Source organism: Rattus norvegicus, chromosome 2 (assembly GCF_036323735.1).
Source record: "Rattus norvegicus strain BN/NHsdMcwi chromosome 2, GRCr8, whole genome shotgun sequence".
In the NCBI taxonomy this organism is placed as follows: Eukaryota; Metazoa; Chordata; class Mammalia; order Rodentia; family Muridae; genus Rattus; species Rattus norvegicus.
Genome location: NC_086020.1, coordinates 77,247,554 through 77,265,788, shown reverse-complemented (window position 1 = coordinate 77,265,788; position 18,235 = coordinate 77,247,554). Strand labels below are relative to the sequence as shown.

At 39.5% G+C, this 18,235-nt stretch overlaps 1 pseudogene; it reads right to left on the bottom strand.

The window, feature by feature from the left end:
• Positions 1-1,648: 1,648 nt before the first annotated feature.
• LOC134485780 (large ribosomal subunit protein eL8-like) lies at positions 1,649-15,291 on the bottom strand (annotated as a pseudogene).
• Positions 15,292-18,235: the final 2,944 nt, after the last annotated feature.

Below are 18,235 nucleotides of genomic sequence, written 5' to 3'. Positions count from 1 at the left end.
ATGAGAGTTACTGCTGTGGAAAAGGCTGCTTTCTGGGCATTCTGGGGCTATCAGATGACCATGCTGAATCACAACTTTGGACTCTTCCAATGGAATTATTGAACATTCACTTATCTCCTTTGTGGTAGCCATGGGTCTTTGGGTTTAGCCTTAGAAGACAGATGCTCCTGCTAGAGTGCTGACCACAGGGAGCCCAGGGTTCTTGATGGTGGTGGCTTTGGTCTTAATTCCTTGGTGTTAAGATGCTGCAGCAGGAGACAGAAGAATCCTCCCTTCAGAAGAGACTAAAAATGGACAGGGTTGAAGTGGGTATCAGCATGGTGGCTGCGAAATCAGAAAATGCCATGAGCACGTTGACAAGGGATGAGTTTATTAAGCTGTTACTGTTATTTTATGAAGAAATATAGAGGAAAGAAGAGGAACATACAATTTGAGTGCAACATATTTTGCATGAGAATAGGGGAATTCTTCAATGATCGATTTGGTTTATAGTCAGTCAATGCTGGAAGAAACATTAAGGCAGAGATTAAAATGCAGGCAGAACTTACTTTGCATAATTTTATATGTATGAAATTCAGTTAACACAGTCTAGTCAAATAACAGTCAGACTATAGTTCAAATTTCAGTTACCATGATGTATTAGCTGTCTATGTAGAGCAGAGCGTGGAAACATCACCTTAGCCCATAATTCACCCTGTAAGTAATCCCTATGCATCGTGCACAGTGATCAATCATATTACAACTTTGAAAAAAATCTGTTGGTGAAAAAATCAGGTTGCTTATGCAGATTGCACATAGCAGGCCATGGAGGGGCTTCCTTGTTTTCAATGACAAACCTTTGGGGCATTTCACAAAACTAGATAACAGGAAGGGAAATTGGCTAAGAAAGATAAAAAGTCCAGCAGAGAATGAAAATTGATAAGGCTAGTGCAAAGCTTACGTGGAAAGCAATGACCTGTACAAAACGAGTTCCCAAGAAAATGTGAACACAGCCCAGCGATTGCCCACCGGGTCCATGACGCACCCGAGAAACTGCATGAATAGGAATTGCTGACATAAATGGATTTGATTGTGGAGAAAAGATAAAAACGTGAAGAGGTAGTGATGCTAGCAAAAACCCCCTAGAGGAACTTTCCCAGGTATTTCATTATCCTGAGGGCATGATGAGAAAGACGGAGGCCGATCTAAGCTTAGAAGAGAATATAACATTTCAGCAAAGCATAGTAAAAAAGGATATTCGATCTAAATTTGCAATTATCATCCCAGAAAAGGTAAATTAGAAAAATCATTTCCTTTATGAAAACCTTGATTCCCATGCATTAAAAGTGGTCCTACTCTGTGACAGCTACCATGGAAATAGCATGTCTGCAGAGGTGCCCCATGGTGGAACCTAAGCTGACACACATGCACACTGAGTCTGGCTGACGTCAGCAGGCCTTAGCCCAGCATTCACAGTTAGCCATGGTGGAATGGGCAAGAGAAAGTTTAAAATGGACAGGAAGTGAACAACTAGGGCTGGGACAGGGAAAGGCAAAGGGGTCGTAGTCACACAAATGCAGACGCAGATCTCTTTATTTCAGTTTTGATATTTTGCTTTACATATATCTGCATCAAATGGAACTGAAAATATAAAGGGTTCCGTACTTACTCAGAGGAGCTGAAACTTGCGTCCACATAAAAATCCGATAGCATTTTGATTCATAGTTAGCTCAATCTGGATGCTTGCAAGAATGTCAGACAATTGAATGTTGTCGAAGCACCCTGCCATGAAAACATGGAGGAAACATCAGTTCGCATCACTAACAGAAGAGAAGCCAGACGGCAAAGGTCATTACACTATGCCTTCAAATGTGTGTCTTTCTGGCAAAGGTAAGCCATGTAGACAGTCAAGGATCCCTGATTGCCGGGTAGTAAGGAAAGGGAGGTGAGCTGGCAAAGTGAGGGTAACTTCAGTGCAGTGGAACAGTTGTGCTTCAGTTCTCAGTAGTGGACATGGGTCCAGAATACAATTGTCCATATCCTAGAATGTGCAGCACCAGGACATGAACTTGAATGTGCACAGGAGAACTTGGGTGCTCAGGATGTGTGAGCATCCTTCACTGGGGGAGCCAACCCAGCACTTCTCAGGTCCACAGGGTGCTTTTGTCAGGGGAGAAATAATCTCTAACCCTCCCTTCAGTATTGCTATGAATCTAAAACAAAGACTAAGAATATCAAAACCACTCATTTGATGGTGGTGGTTTTGTGCCCATGATATCTGACTCACTTTATTCTGTTCATTTTCTTGCACCTTTCAGAGGTAACTTTATATTGGCAAGTGCAGATTCGCTATAAACATTGTGGAAGATATATATGAAGAACTCATGTTCTGGAGGAAGAGGCAGACTGACTACTGTTCTAATGTACTTTGTTACCCTGAGTTCAAAACACAAGGACTGGTCATGGATCTGGTTTTGCTGCAATGGCCTAGGAGTATATGTCACCAGCTTTTGAGTATAAGTCAGAGTGGGAAAATTAGATATAATTCTTTCCTTTCTTTTCTTTTCCTTTCCTTTCCTTTCCCTTCCTTTCCTTTCCTCTCCTTTCCTTTCCTTTCCTTTCCTTTCCTTCCCTTCCCTTCCTTTTCTATCTTCTTTTTCTATCAATCGATTGATCAATCGATCCACCCACCCACCCATCCATCTATCCATCCATCCATCCATCCATCCATCCATCATCTTCCTTCCTTCCTTCCTTCCTTCCTTCCTTCCTTCCTTCCTTTCTTTCTATTTTGGTTGTTGATGTATTTTACTTTTACTTTCATATTGTCAGGGTGTCTCACCTTGTAGCCTTGGCTGCCCTGGCATTCTGTAAGCCGTCCAAGCTGTGAGTTGACTTCATGGTTCTCATGCAATTGTTTCAGGGCTGTAATCATGGGTATGTAACATAACACTTGGCCTTCTCTTTGCTTCTTCCCTCTCCACTCACATTCTCTCTTCTCTGCATTTTCTCCTCAGCTTCTTCCTTATCTTTCTTTTTAAAAAAATCTATTTTTTGAGGTTATAATATAATTGGATTATTTCACCTTTCCTGTTACCCTCCTAAAAACCCTTCCCGATCTCTTTCAAATTCATTATCTTTTATATTTCATTAATTGTTATACCATATATATATATGTATGTATTTGCACATATATCCTAAATACCTAAATACAACCTTCCCAGTCTGTCAATTCTCCCCCCCCTCACACACACACACACACACACACACACACACACACACACACACACACACACACATTTTCTGGGTTAACCCAACTAGATAAACAATTGGTGTGTTCATCCTGGGTAGGATTCATTTTTACAAACTGTTAGAGATTCAACCTAGAGCTTTGTACATGATAGGTCAGTTTTTTAAAATGAACTACATCGTGTAGTTTAATTTTATGATAATCTTTATCAGATGTTTGCATATGCTTAGAAATTCAGATATAGCTCCTATCCAGATAGGATTGCTGCATTTAGCAATCAAAAAATAAAGAATGTCTAATTAAAGCTGAAACCTAGATAATTAACAAGTACTTTTCAAAATGAATGCATCTTGTGAAGTATTTGGGATAAACTTATACTGAAAAACCCTACTGCTCAGTTGAAATCCAATTTTAACTGAATAGTCAACATTTTATCTGACATGCCTATAGTTTTGTTAGTTGGAGTTGTTTATAGAAAATTAATTCTCATATTTTCTCTCAGTCGCTATGTCAACTTCAGTTCTATTATTTAATGCTGCTGCTATGCATAGGTAATTCCATGAACTGGATTGTGTATGTGTTGGAGTGTTGGTTGCAGGCCTGTTCATGCAAGGTAAGAAAGGAGCTTTTGGCAGCACAGAACAGGGTTGTATCTAAAGGTTCACATCATAGCTCAGGCATTTCTCAGCCTGCATCTCAATATTCACTGCAACAATTATTTTAAAATCAAACTTCTTTGACTGCTAAGTCTAAGAAAAAGGAATGAGTTTTATCCCCACTCCTTCTAAATGCAAGCAACCAAGGGAGCTTCCATCCCAAGCCTGACCTGTCACAATAAGAAGGAAAGATGTGAGGCAGATTAGCTCTGTCAGGGAACAAACATGCTTGGCAGACTTCCAACAGTTGTGTAGTTGGGGTGCTGGCAGGAGGTCCCACAGAGCCAAACACTCAAGATTCATAACTAGTAGCAAATCAAGGAGCTTTGGACGAAGGTTGATTCAGATTCTTGACCAGAATAAAGATGTGTAGCATAGAAGAGTATGTGTTCAGGGGAGGCTGATAAAAAGGCTGTAATATCTCTCCAGCCAACCCCACGAAGTCACAGGTGGGGGTGGGGCAATATGGTGGTCATGGGCAAAATAAGCCTGTGGGATGGATGAGAGCAAAGGTATCAAGTATGGGTAATCTTTCATGTCCCACAAATTATGTTTGCGCGTGCGTGCGCGCGCGCGCACACACACACACACACACACACACACACCACATGTGAGTATAGCTATAGTTATTTCAAATGAACATTATTTTTCACAGAAAAAAGAAGAATAAGAAAACACATGGCATTTTAAGGTCTATGCTCATGAAACATTTGAAAGACTTCAATAACTGGAATCCTGTTTAAAAGGAAAGTTGAAGTTTGGGCTAAAGATATTATTCATAGACATTTGAGGAAAGACAGCTTTCATTTAGTGGTGATTTGAATAAGAATGGCTCTCATGACTGAACTGAACTGGTCAAACAGCTCCCTGCACCCAAATTCCATGGAGGAGAGAGCTGGACCCTCAAAAGTGTAGACACTCCTGAGAAATCAGAGCGAGTTTACCCTTTGCCCACATTCCCAACCCAAGAGCAAATCGCCTAGTGCCGTCTGTGCCCTGTGGGTCCAGGGACCTAGGAGCAGTCAGGGGCAGGGCCCTTCTGATTCCTGCCTGTGTCTAGAGCTTAACGACAGTCAACATGAGCACCTACACTCCTGAGAACAGAGCACTCTGTTCCCAGACCTGGCTGAAAGAAAAGAAGAAAACAAGTCTACAGGAGTACTGACACATAGGCCTAAAGGAGGGTCAAGCCACTGTCAGAAATAGCAAGACAAGCTAACACCAAAGACAACCTTATGGTGAGAAAGAAACCAAAGCAACAAAAACAAAGACCACTTGGCATCATCAGAGCCCAGTTCTCCCACCAAAGCAAATACTGGATATCCAAACACTCTGACAAAACAAGGTTTATATTTAAAAGAAGGGCATAAATAACTCTCTTAAAGAAATACAGGACAACACAGTAAACACGTAGAAGCTCTTAAAGAGGACACACAAAAATTCCTTAAAGAATAACAGGAAAACACAATGAAACAGGTGAAGGAATTGACCAAAATCATCCAGGATTTAAAAATGGAAATAGAAACAATAAAGAAAGCGCAAAGGGACACAACCCTGGAGATAGAAAACTTAGGGAAAGGATGAAGAGGCACAGAAGCAAATATCACAAACAGAATACAAGCGATAGAAGAAACAATCTCAGGAGCAGAAGATACCATAGAAAACACCTACACAACTGTCAAAGATAATGTAAAATGCAAAAAGTTCCTATTCCAAAACATACAGGAAATTCAGGACACAATGAGGAGATCAAACCTAAGGATAATAGGTATAGAAGAGAGTGAAGACTTCCAACTTAAAGGGCCAGTAAATATCTTCAACAAAATTATAGAAGAAAACTTTGCTAACTTAAAGAAAGAGATGCCCATAAACATACAAGAAATCTACAAAACTCCAAATAGATTGGACCAGGAGTGGAATTCCTCCCATCACATAATAATCAAAACAGCAAATGCACAAAAGAAAGAATAGTAAAGAAGTAAGAGAAAAAGGTCAAGTGACACATAAAGGCAGACCTACAGGAATTACACTAGACTTCTCACCAGAGACTATGAAAGCCAGAAGATCCTGGGTAGATGTCATACAGACCCTAAAAGAAAACAAATGCCAGTCCAAGTTACTGTATCCAGCAAAACTCTCAATTAACATAGGTGGAGAAACCAAGATATTACATGACAAAACCAAATTTACACAATATCTTCCTACAAAGGATAATGGATGGAAAACTCCAACACAAGGAGGGAAAATACACCCTAGAAAAAGCAAGAAAGTAATCTTTTTACAAAGAAACCAAAAGAAGACAGACACACAAACCTCTAAATACGAAAATAATAGGAAGCAACAATCTCAATTTGTTAATATTTCTTAACATCAATGGACTCAATTCCCCAATAAAAAGACATAGACTAACAGACTCGATACATAAAGAGGACCCAGCATTTTGCCGCCTACAGGAAGCACACCTCAGAGACAAAGACAGACACTACCTCAGATTAAAAGGCTGGAAAACAACTTTCCAACCAAACAGTCCAAGAAACAAGCTGGAGTAGCCATTCTAATATCAAATAAAATCGACTTTCAACCAAAAGTCATCAAAAAACATAAGGAAGGACACTTCATATTCATGAAAGGAAAAATCCACCAAGATGAACTCTCCAACCTAAATATCTATGCTCCAAATGCAAGGCCACCTGTATTCATAAAAGAAACCTTACTAAAGCTCAAATCACACATTGCACCTGACAATAGTAGTAGGAGATTTCAATACCACACTCTCATCAATGGACAGATCATGGAAAGAGAAATTTAACAGAGACATAGAGAAACTAACAGAAGTTATGAACCAAATGGATTTAACTGATATTTATAGAACATTCCATCCTAAAACAAAAGAATATACCTTTTTAGTATACCTTCTCCAAAATTGACCATATAATCAGTCACAAAACAGACCTCAACAGATAAAGATAGAAATAATCCCATGCATCCTATCACTACAGACTAAGGCTGATTTTCAAAAACAGTAGTGACAGAACACTCATATATACATGGAAGTTGAACAATGCTCTACTCAATGACAACTTGGTCAAGGAAGAAATAAAGAAATTAAAGACTTCTTAGAATTTAATGAAAATGAAGATATAACACACTCAAATTATGGTACACAGTGAGAGCAATGCTGAGAGCAAAATTGAAGTACAAAAAGCAACAGGAGACAGCATACATCAGCAGTTTGATAGCACACCTAAAAGCTCTAGAAGAGAAAGAAAAAAATCCAACCAAGAGCAGTAGAAGGGAGGAAATAATCAAACTCAAGGATGAAATCAACCAAGTAGAAACAAAAAGAACTATACAAAGAATCAACAAAACCAGTAGCTGGTTCTTTGAGAAAATCAACAAGATGGATAAACCCTTAGCCAGAGTAACCAGAGTGCACAGAGAGTATATCCAAATTAACAAAATCAGAAATGAAAAGGGAGACATAACAACAGAATCAGAGGAAATTCAAAAAATTATCAGATCCTACTACAAAAGCCTATATTCAACAAAACTTGAAAATCTGGAGGAAATGGACAATTTTCTAGACAAATACCAGGTACCAAAGTTAAAGCAGGAACAGATAAACCATCTAAACAACCCCATAACTCCTAAAAAAATAGAAGCAGTTATTAAAAGTTTCCCAAACACAAGGAGCCCAGGACCAGATGGGTTTGGTGCAGAATTTTATCAGACCTTCATAGAAGAGCTCCTACCAATACTGTCCAAACTATTCTACAACATAGAAACAGAAGAAAAACTACCCAATTCCTTCTTTGAAGCCACAATTACTCTTATACCAAAAGCACACAAAGACCCAACGAAGAAAGAGAACTTCAGACCAATTTCCTTTACAAATATCGATGCAAAAATACTCAATAAAATTCTTGCAACTGAATCCAAGAACACATCAAAATGATCATCCATCATGATCAAATAGGCATTCCAGGGATGCAAGGATGGTTTAATATACAGATATATGTCAGCATAATCCACTATAATCAAACTCAAAGATAAAAACCACCCATAGACTGTACGTGAACTGACCCATGACTCCAACTGTATATGTAGCAGAGGATGGCCTTGTTGGGCATCAATAGAAGGAGAAGCCCTTGGTCCTGTGGTATGTGGTGTTAAGGGGGGGTCGATGGGGGTAAACACCCTCATGGGGGAGGGGGAGGGCATAGGCGTCTTATGGACAGGAAACCGGGAAAGCAAATAACATATCAAATGTAAATAAAGAGATATATCCAATAAAAACAATTTTAAAAAGACAAAGAATGGTTCTCATAAGCTCCTATGTTTTAAATGCTTGGCCCTATTTGACAGAATGAATAGGTGTAGCTTTGCTGGAGGATGTGTGTTGCTGGGGTGGCCTTTGAAGTTTAAAATGCTCAAGCCAAACCCAGTTTCTCTGTTTTTCTCTCTATGTCTCTGTTTCTGTCTCTGTCTTTGTCTCTCTTTTTCTGTCTATGCTTGTCTCTGTCTATGTCTCTCTGTCTGTCTCTCTCTTTCTCTCTCTCTGTCTTTTTGTCTGTCTCTGTCTCCCCCACCCCCACCCCCCAAGATGCCTGCTGATATGGATGTAGAGCTCCTAGTTCCTTCTCCAGCATCATGTTTTCCTGCATGTCACCATGGTTCCCACCATGATGACAATGAACTAAGTGTCTGAAACTGTAAATGAGCCCCAAGTCAATGTTTTCTTATATAACAGTGCTGTGGTTATTGTGTTTCTTCACAAAAATAGAATACTGACCAAGACACACTGTAATCTTAAATTGGCATGTTAAGGTCTTTGTGTATGTTCATGCTATGTTTTCTCTATTTGGGGGCACATGTGTGGAAGTACAAATGTGCATGTAAACTCATATGTGCCCTGTATGTGTGGAGGCTAGGCTCTCCACCTTATATTTGAAATCAGGATCTCTCACTGAACCCAGAGCTCACCCTTTGGCTAGACTTAGCCAGCTCACTGTGGAATCCCAAATCTCAGCCTATCAAGTGCTGGGACAGTCTGGGTACCACCCACATCCAATCTTTAGTGGATTCTGGTTGCATGATTCTAGTTCTCATGCTTGAATGAAAAACCCTTTCTATACTTAACAGTCTCCCCAGTCTCGGAGTCTTGAGCTGTTGTAACAATAGATCAGTCTTAAGTGTGGCTGCTTCATTAACTCCTACAGGAGTGTTTAAAAAATAACAACAACAACAACAACCAAAAACAGCTTCGTTTAAATCAATTCAGTTAAAGACAGAAAAAAAGATCACTGTTCCTCTGTGTCCTTTACAATAATGAAGTCAGATCTTTCCTCCAAAAAACCATGCTGGATTGACTGTTGATTTTGGTTTGTCTGTATTCTAGAATCTATAAACATTCATAGTGCTTTGATAAAGACTGTGTACTATAGAAGAGTTTGATTAGCAGTTCGAGGATTAAAACTCATTAATGGTTCAGAGGTGGCTGAGAAAAGGGCTATAACATCTCTGTAGTCAACCTCACAAAGTCACAAGCAGGGCTGCATTGTGGGTGTGGGCAAAACAAGCAGTGTTCAGCTCCTGAGGGATGGCTGAAGAACTGTGCCTCAACACCTGTGATGAGTGATGATTGAGCTCCAAGACAGAAATACCTAATTATTCTTCTGGACTGCACTGTAGTCTGGGGTTCTGGTCAGTTTTGGAAATAGCTATGTGGGAGAATGCTGCTGTTTGAGTTCTGGTTAGCCTGTTAGCTGAGTCCACTGTTTTGATATTGCCAAACCTATTCCAAATGAATGGAGGTCCTATCTGCCTGATGGGCAAATCATGAAGACTTGGTTTGTTTTTTAGAACATGCTCATGACTGTATATGACTGTACATGGGACTTCTTTATTTTTCCTTTTTGTGTGGAAGATTGAATTCAGTCTGTTAAATCATTCTTTTATTGTAAAACACCCCAAGGCTGTAAAATCATGGATAAGAAAACTAATAGCCTTCACCTCTTGGTTTTGTTGGTAACAGCAATATCTACCCAGCAGGGGTAAGGGTCTGATATTCACAAAGGGCTTTCCACCACTGTGTCTGTTTCTGCTATGTCCACAAATACTTCATGGCAATTTCTCCTTCAGTTACACTCAAGGGGAAAGACTTTGCAAGTGAAGAGGACAATGACTAGATTATATGATGTGCTATGTTTCTAATTATTTTCCTACACTTAGATAGACCTTCTAAAAGGTATTTAGTGTTTGAAGAATTTTCAAAAGAATTTCCCCCTTTTATGCTTTATCTACCATGATACCTTTTTTTCCCCTTTTCCCTGAGAGCTATGTCAGAGAAGGGTATTTTCAAAGAGGATTCTGTTGCAATGATTAAAAGAAACATTTGTAGGTCATAGATGTAGTTTTCTGGGAAAGGCTGATGGTGCCGAGACAGAGGTCACCCAGAGGATGAGATGGAGAGTTCCCACACCTATGGGAAACACATCCAAAACCACTGTCTATAAAATTCCGTGTGTGGTATCCAGATTCACTTGCTAGACATTTATTTGACGATAAAGTAAAATCACATTCTTTCAGATGCAAATGAAAGTGTGTTGCTTACAGATTGGTGTTATGGGGACACTAGGGAAAGACAAGGAAAACAAACTCATTTAACTAATACCGAGACTAAAAAGAGAGAAGAAGATTGTTCCATTGAAATGTATTTGTTTTTCAGAGCCCTGACCCTTGTGCTTACATTTGATGAGGGGTTTGGTGAGTCTCTGGGAAGTAACTGGCATTTCAAACTCTTCCCATTGCTCAACTGCTCAGTGTCTCAGAGCAGGGAAGACATGACTTATCACTGTGCGCTTCCGTTCCTTCCAGAAAATGGATTAAATCTGTGCTTATGGCTTGCACATAACACATTTACAAGCACTTCATTTATTGGAAGCACGTAATAAAAATGAAATTTCCCTTAAGTATTGGTGTCCTGGCATTCAGAGAAATGAAGTAGTACCATCCATTAGGCAGACTAGAAGAAGGCCCCATGCCAAATGGGGTGAGCTTAAATATTACAAAGAGCAATGTCAAAGTGGCTCAAGCAGGAATATGCAAATTTCCATCAAAAAAAGTAGGAAGAAGACGATTCTTTTTATAATAAGTACCTTGAAGCTGGGCTTCACATAACCAGCTCAGATATAGGCAATAAAAACTAACCGTCTGTGCAATCCAAATTGCTTTGAATAATTTGTAGTAAACTATGACTTGTAGGATGGGGCGACACTGTCATTCTACAGGAATTTTAAATTCATAATTTACAATAAGGAAAAAAAATCTCTGTTCTTTAAACTATGTACGTTGTAAAAACAATTGTGTACCTCTGGAATAGGAAAAGCCAGACTCATCAAATATTGCTTGAAAAACATTCCAGCTGAAATAAATGGATCTAGTTTGATAATTCCTTTTCCAAATTATGCTTTTATGTTGTACGTTCATGATCTTGAAAACATTTTCCTTAGGCTGAAATGACAAGAACACACAAAGCTTTAAAAAAAACCAAACTTCCTCATTCTACTTCCTGCTCATGAAATGGTAATGGGAATAACTTCAAAAAAACAGAGGTGGGTGCATAATTGAATGGAAAATTTTTATCAACACAGAATGGGCAACACTTGAAGGGCCAGTGGCTCCAGAAACAAAGCACTCCTGATTTAAGGACTTAGATAATGCCCATGAGAAGATTGTGGAGTAAACATAACCCAGCCTTTTGAGCTTCTTCAATTGCTCCCCCCACCCCGAGAATGACCTTTCAACTTTTGAAATTGAATGCTTCAGTAAAATTGTCAACAAAACCTCATACAGGTTAAGAGGAAAGCGAAGTTACTGTCCAACCTATAGCCCCATCTTAGTACAGATGGTTATTTTGCAGCTTGGTACCTCACTCCTTCTCTCTAGTAACCAACATGCCTGGATGTTCTCTGCCATAAATTAGTAAAAAGAGATTACTTGTGTAAAGTAATCAAGTTTTAGCACTAGAGAGAGACTTGCAATTTACCTGTTCTGAGCGTATTTTGTGTTGCTTCCGAGGTGTCACATTTCCTCTGTTGCTCCTTTCTGGATTTTTGCTCAATTACTTTTTTGTGCCAAGAAACTTAGTAAAGCTTCAAATACTGTCCCCTATTCCTCCATCTGTGTGAGCATCTGTTCCACGTAGTTTTATGTTCCTTCCCACGGATCTGAATCTTTACTTCCCAACTGACTCACTATGTCTCAGCCGGCCCATCCACCCACCTGCTCCAGGGACTGAGCCCTAAGAGCCACTTGGCTCAGCAGAGAGCAGAAGGTTTGCAGGGGCTGTGGTTCCTGCTGGTTCTAATTATTCACACCCCATGGCTCTGCCTCCTGTATACATGAATGCACATTGGTTCTACCACTTAGCCACTGAAAAACATTACTTAAGAATTATCTGTGTGCTAGTGGTTTTTTCCCAGTCTCCATAAAAGGGGTCATTTTCATACTTATTGATAAAGAAAGGTATTTGCTGTAGTGATATCAAATAGTGCGAAGGAAGGCCAAAGCTCAAACCATAATTTTGAAGGAGACTGACTGAAAATATAATCTGAAAAATTAAATGAATAAAACATTTAAATTATGAAATATCTTGGTTCCAGATATCATGGTGAGTTTTTAATATTTATCTCCTTAAATATAAAAATACATATACTGAGAAATTAAATAATAATCATGACATATCTGATTATCTTTAGCATTTTATATGTTTGGAGGTAGAAAAATTATACTGGTATAAATAAAGAATTGAGGGACTTTAAACAAATATCTCCTCAAGGCATAACCTTTTTGTGTGTTTTTTCAGGTTTTGATATTGGAGTATTCTAGCTTCTTGAGATAAATATGAATTTCTTTAATGGGAGACTACAAATACAAAGGTAAATACAGAACCCAGAAAAACACCAGTTTGAAGCTTGGTTAATTACATGCATTTCCAATGCTATTCAAGTATGTTCAGCTCAAGCTGGGGTAATAATGGTAGGTGAGCTTAGAGAGCAAGCAGATTCCTTATACAGTCCAACAGTGAGCTCGTGCAGTCAGATCTCCAGCAGTCTCAAATATCAACTCTCACATACGAAGAATTTAAAAGTTTAGCAATACCTTTCTCCAAAGCATAACCATCACACAGTTTTATTTGAAGGTACTGTTACGTTATCATTCTAGGTAATTATTTAATTCTTATACATTATTGTCTTTCTAGGTTGGAGAATAAGGCTTTGATAGCATGTATTGCTTATATGTTCCAGACTATATAATTCTATCATTCTAGATTATGATAGTGTTTATATTCTCATAATTCAAGGAGATGAGGCAGGAGGATTACAAGTTTTATTCAAAATTGCTATTGCTATAGTGAGACCTTGTCTCTGATGAGGCCAGTCTCATGGACTCTGAGTTACACTAAGAGAAATAGAGTAAATTATGTCAGATGGGCCCAGAGTCAGCTTGATTCAGCACTGTTACATGAAGGTGTGCCTAACATAGAGTTTGTGAAGGAAGTGCTTATGTATATTGGGGGAACACTGATGTAGGTTTATTAACTGGGGTTGCTGATAGAACAGAGAGAGAGAGAGAGAGAAAGAGAGAGAGAGATTGAATTTGTGCATGAATACCAGTTCAGCCTAGTAATTATTGATACTTAGTGTCATTTATATGTAGGAAATTATTAAAAATAGTTCATTCTCATGTTCCAATATGGTTGATGTATCATTTGACTAGAGCTGGTTGCTGTCACAAACAGGGTATGCAGACACCAAAGTTCAAAGAATATGGCCTGTGAGGAAGATCAACACTAGGTAATGGGTAGGTTTCTCAGTAGAATAAGATGCCCAGTGGAAAGTAATGATGGAAATACCAGCAATAAAAGACGGAATATGCTTAGTGTTAGTAAAGTTGATGGGTCTGGCAGAAACCACTTATGAATGACTACACTGGATCTTACAACAGTCTTGTGAGTTATCAATATTGTGCTCACTTTGCAGAAAAATGCAACAAAGATGAAGGTGATCAAGGAACATCTCAAGATCACATAGCTGATCAATATCAGAGAGGGAGAACATGTCCACAGAACTCAGATTATTAGCTTAATAGCTTAATATTCCACAAAACAGTTTCGCAGAGCTGGGGTAGTGACTCAATAGTTGACATCTGGTTACAAACTTAGCCAACTTTAATCTTAAAGCCAACCTTGTTGGGCAGCATTACTATTTCAAGTGAAATATGTGAGCTTTATTTTTCTTTCTCATTTTGTTAGTGTTAGTCCTTATTTTCTTCAGGAATACTAGGAAATCTTTGGATCATTTCAATCTACACTGTTATTTGGAAGACTAAGAGAGTTAACTTTTAAACATCTATTTATTTGTTACAGTTTCCAAATTATGCCACTACTTTCCTTAGCACACATAACAAACCTTAGATTCAAGGAATTTTTTTTTTAATTTTGTAATTATATTTATGAACAGAAAATTTAGTATACATTTAATCCAGCTTAGTAGTGGTTCTTTAGTCTTTGCCTTTTCCAGCTTGGCATTGTGAGCCACAGACTTAGGACCCGGGACGTTGCCTCCCCAGTGGCTGTGGATCTCGACATATTTCATTATAATTGGTCCTAATAGCTTCCACTAGCTTAGCCAGAGCACCCTTGTCCTCCGTGTTAACCTGTGTGAAGACAGCAGTGATGCAGGTCTTCCTGTGGACCAGGAGCCCCAGCCTGGGCTTTCCCTTGGTGATGCAGTAAGGCACCCCCATCTTTCGACAAAGGGCAGGCAGGAAAACCACCAGCTCAATGGGGTCCATATCATGGGCAATCACCACCAGCTGAGACTTCTTGTTCTCTACCAAGGTGGCGACTGTGTTGACCCCTGCTCGGAGGACAGGCAGTCTCTCAGTTGGGATGTCCCCTTTGACCGCAGCTTTCTTCTCAGCATGGGCCAGCAGCCTTTGCTGCTTCTCCTGCTTTGTCTCTGGCCTATACTTGTGGGCAAGCTTAAGCAGCAGAGTCGCTGCTTGCCTGTCCCAGGGCCTGGGGGAACTGGTTAACGGTAGGAGGTACTTTGAGCCGCTTATAGAGGATGGCTCTTTGGCTCTGCAGCCTGATGTAACTGGGCCATTTGACGAATCGGGTTAGATCTCCTTCGGGCTGGATGTCTTGCCCAATGCTGAAGTTCTTGGGCCTTTTCCCAAACAAAGGTTTGACTACCTTTTTGGCCTCCTGTTTCTTGTTGATGGCGGGGCCTGGGGCCAACTTCTTCCCTTTGGCCTTCTTTCCTTTGGGCATCTTGTTCAGCTGGAGAAGAGAGCTCAAGGTATTTCGAGAAGGAAAATTTTTATTGCAGTTTGGGTCAGAAATGTTTATCTACAACCACATGAACTTATTTTCCTCAATGTTAAGAACTTTTCTGGATGTAAGAACTCAGAAGTTGTGGGCTGATGTGAGCGTAGCCAGAAGCGTGTCAAGGCTGGAAGGGATGAACCCACGAATAGCACTGGGGAGAGAAAGTGGTGCTCAGGACCAAGGACAGCGACCCGATCATTCACGCTCCCACACTGAGCACAAAGGCAGATAGGAACACCAACACCTAAATCCAACACCTAACTTCTCTGAGTCTGTAAACTTGGTCACCGGAAGTTATGTATAGATAATCAATTTACCTACAACAAAAATGTTATTTTTGGTTTGGAAGAAGTATCTGTGTTTCATGAAGCTTTACTTTCCTTTAATTTGCTTTTTAGCAGTAAATGTGGACATCATTTCCATTTCTTTCATCTGACATTTTGAATCGGCTGCATTTCCGAAAGTGTTCTCAACCTAGGACTGCTGTGAAGACAGCTGCGAGATAGACATCATTTCAGAACAGGAGTTTGTAATAGAGGGGCAAGACCCCAATGGCAATCCAGTTCTATTTTAGCAGGTTCTAAAGCAGATTTTGATGAGAGTGAAATAATTGGTACTGGCTTGGACATAACTGAGGCTATGTCTGTTTAGATAAAGAGCCATGGAAGATGGGAAATATGGGTAATAGATTAACAACCCTAGTTACCGACTAAAATCAAGGTAAAGACAGACATTGGAACAAATGATCCTTACACGAATAGAAGTATGCAAAATACATAAGATAAACCTGCCCTTCTTTTCCTGCTGAGCCAGGGAATGAACAGTGAAACTCTTCAGAATTAAAGCTATTTAGAATTTAAGCTACAGGAAAGAGGATTTCAGGCCAGATCTAGCTCAGTCATGTCCTATGACCTACGTGTTCAGTGTCTTTAGCAATAATATCCTGCCCTCAGCTGCAGAAGGCAAGCAATAGGTACAGCAATAATTTATATTTGTTTTGTAAGTCATTTGTATTGCCATGAACAATCATCCAAAAGGAGGGTTTCTCATGCCTGGTACTGGGATTTTGTTAGTCTATGGTACTTGTGGAAAGCATTGTCAGCCCAAGTGGGTGCATTCTCTCCCTCTCTCCCTCTCCCTCTCCCTCTCCCTCTTCCTCTCTCTGTGTGTCACTGTCTTTCTGTCTCTCTCTCTTTCATGTGTATTTATACATATAAGCTTATGTGTGCTGTATATAATTTTTGGCAAGTATAAAGTAATAGGATTCTTTGAGGCTTTGCTAAACAGCCTTTGTGGTTTTTTTGTTCTTTGTTCATCCTTCTTTTGTATTGCCCTCCCATCCTCCTCCTCGGTTGGAGCCTCTTCCCTGTTATTCTGGTTCCCAGTTCATATTACCCACATTCTGATATTCCTCTTTCAGCAAACCCTCTGTTTTCTATGGTTACTTTATGTTGTACCCTCACATGTGAGGATTTGGAGCTGGGAACAACAAACAGTAAGAACATGTGGCATTTGTCTTTCTGGGCCAGAGTTATTTCCTTCAATATGATCTTTTGTAGGTTTATTTACTTATCTGTCAACTTCATGTTCTCATTTTTCTTTACAGTTGGAAAGTATTTCATTATGTCTTTGTATCTCATTTCCTTATCCATTGATCTGCTGAAGGACATTTACGTTGCTTGTATTTCCAGGATATTGGGAATAGAGTACCTATGAACACTGCTGTGCGACTATCTGTGAAATGGAATGTCTAGTCCTTTGGGCATATGTGAAGGAGTGGTATAGCTGGGGCATATGGTAGGTATTTATTTTGTTTGTGAGAATTTGACATTCTGATTTTCTGAGGGACAACAATGATTTTCATCCCTACCGATGCTAAATGAGGGTTCCTGTTTCTCAACAACCTTTCCAGCATTTGTTGTCAGTTGTCTTGTTGATCTTAGCTACTCTGGTGGTGAAATGAACCCTCAATGATACATTTCCTCAATATCTAAGGATAATGAACACTTTTTAAAGTATTTCTTAACCATTTTTATTTCTTCTATTGAGGACTTTCTGCTTAGATTCCCTCACCCACTTATTAATTCAGTCAATTATTCACTTGACTATCTTTTGAGCTTTGAAAATTCTGGATATTAATGCTTAGTCAAGTGTATGTCTAGCAAAGATTCTCTCTTATGCTGTAGGTTTCTTTACTGATTTGATGTATCCTTAGCTGTGCAGAAGCGTTTGCCTTGTTATGAGGCTCCAGTTGTCAAGTTTTGGTCCTAATTCTTTGGCAAATGAATTTGTGTTCAGAGAACATTTTCCAGTACTTATATCTTGTAGGTTACTACCTATATTCCATTAGCAGTTGTACTGGTTGGTTTTGTGTGTCAACTTGACACAAGCTGGAATTTTCACAGAGAAAGAAGCTTCCCTTGAAGAATACCTTTAGGAGATCCAGCTGTAAGACATTTTCTCAATTAGTGATCAAGTGGCACCCCTGTGGGTGGTGCCATTCCTGGATTGGTAGTCTTGGGTTCTATAAGAAAGCAAACTGAGCCACCACGGGGTGCAAGCCAGTAAGTAATATCCCTCAAATGGCCTCGCATGAATTCCTGCCTGGTTATGATGTTTGTGCAGGAATAGAAACCCTGACTAAGACAGCAGTTTTATTGTTTCAGCTTTCAAACTGGGGTCTTTGATCTACTTGGATCTAGTTTTTGGGCACTGCGCTAATACACATTTTATTTAATTCTTCTGCATGTGGACATTCAACTTTGCACAACTATTTGTTGAAGATGCTGTCTTTCTTCCAGGGTATACTTTTGGTCACCTACCAGCTGGTTTACAGAGGAATCGGAGGGTGAGATTTCCATTCTGCTTCCTGCTATCTATCACTGTTTCTGATAGAAAGGAAGATGACTGGCTCATAGAAATATGTGTCTTTCTTTGTCTTAATCTGATTTAATT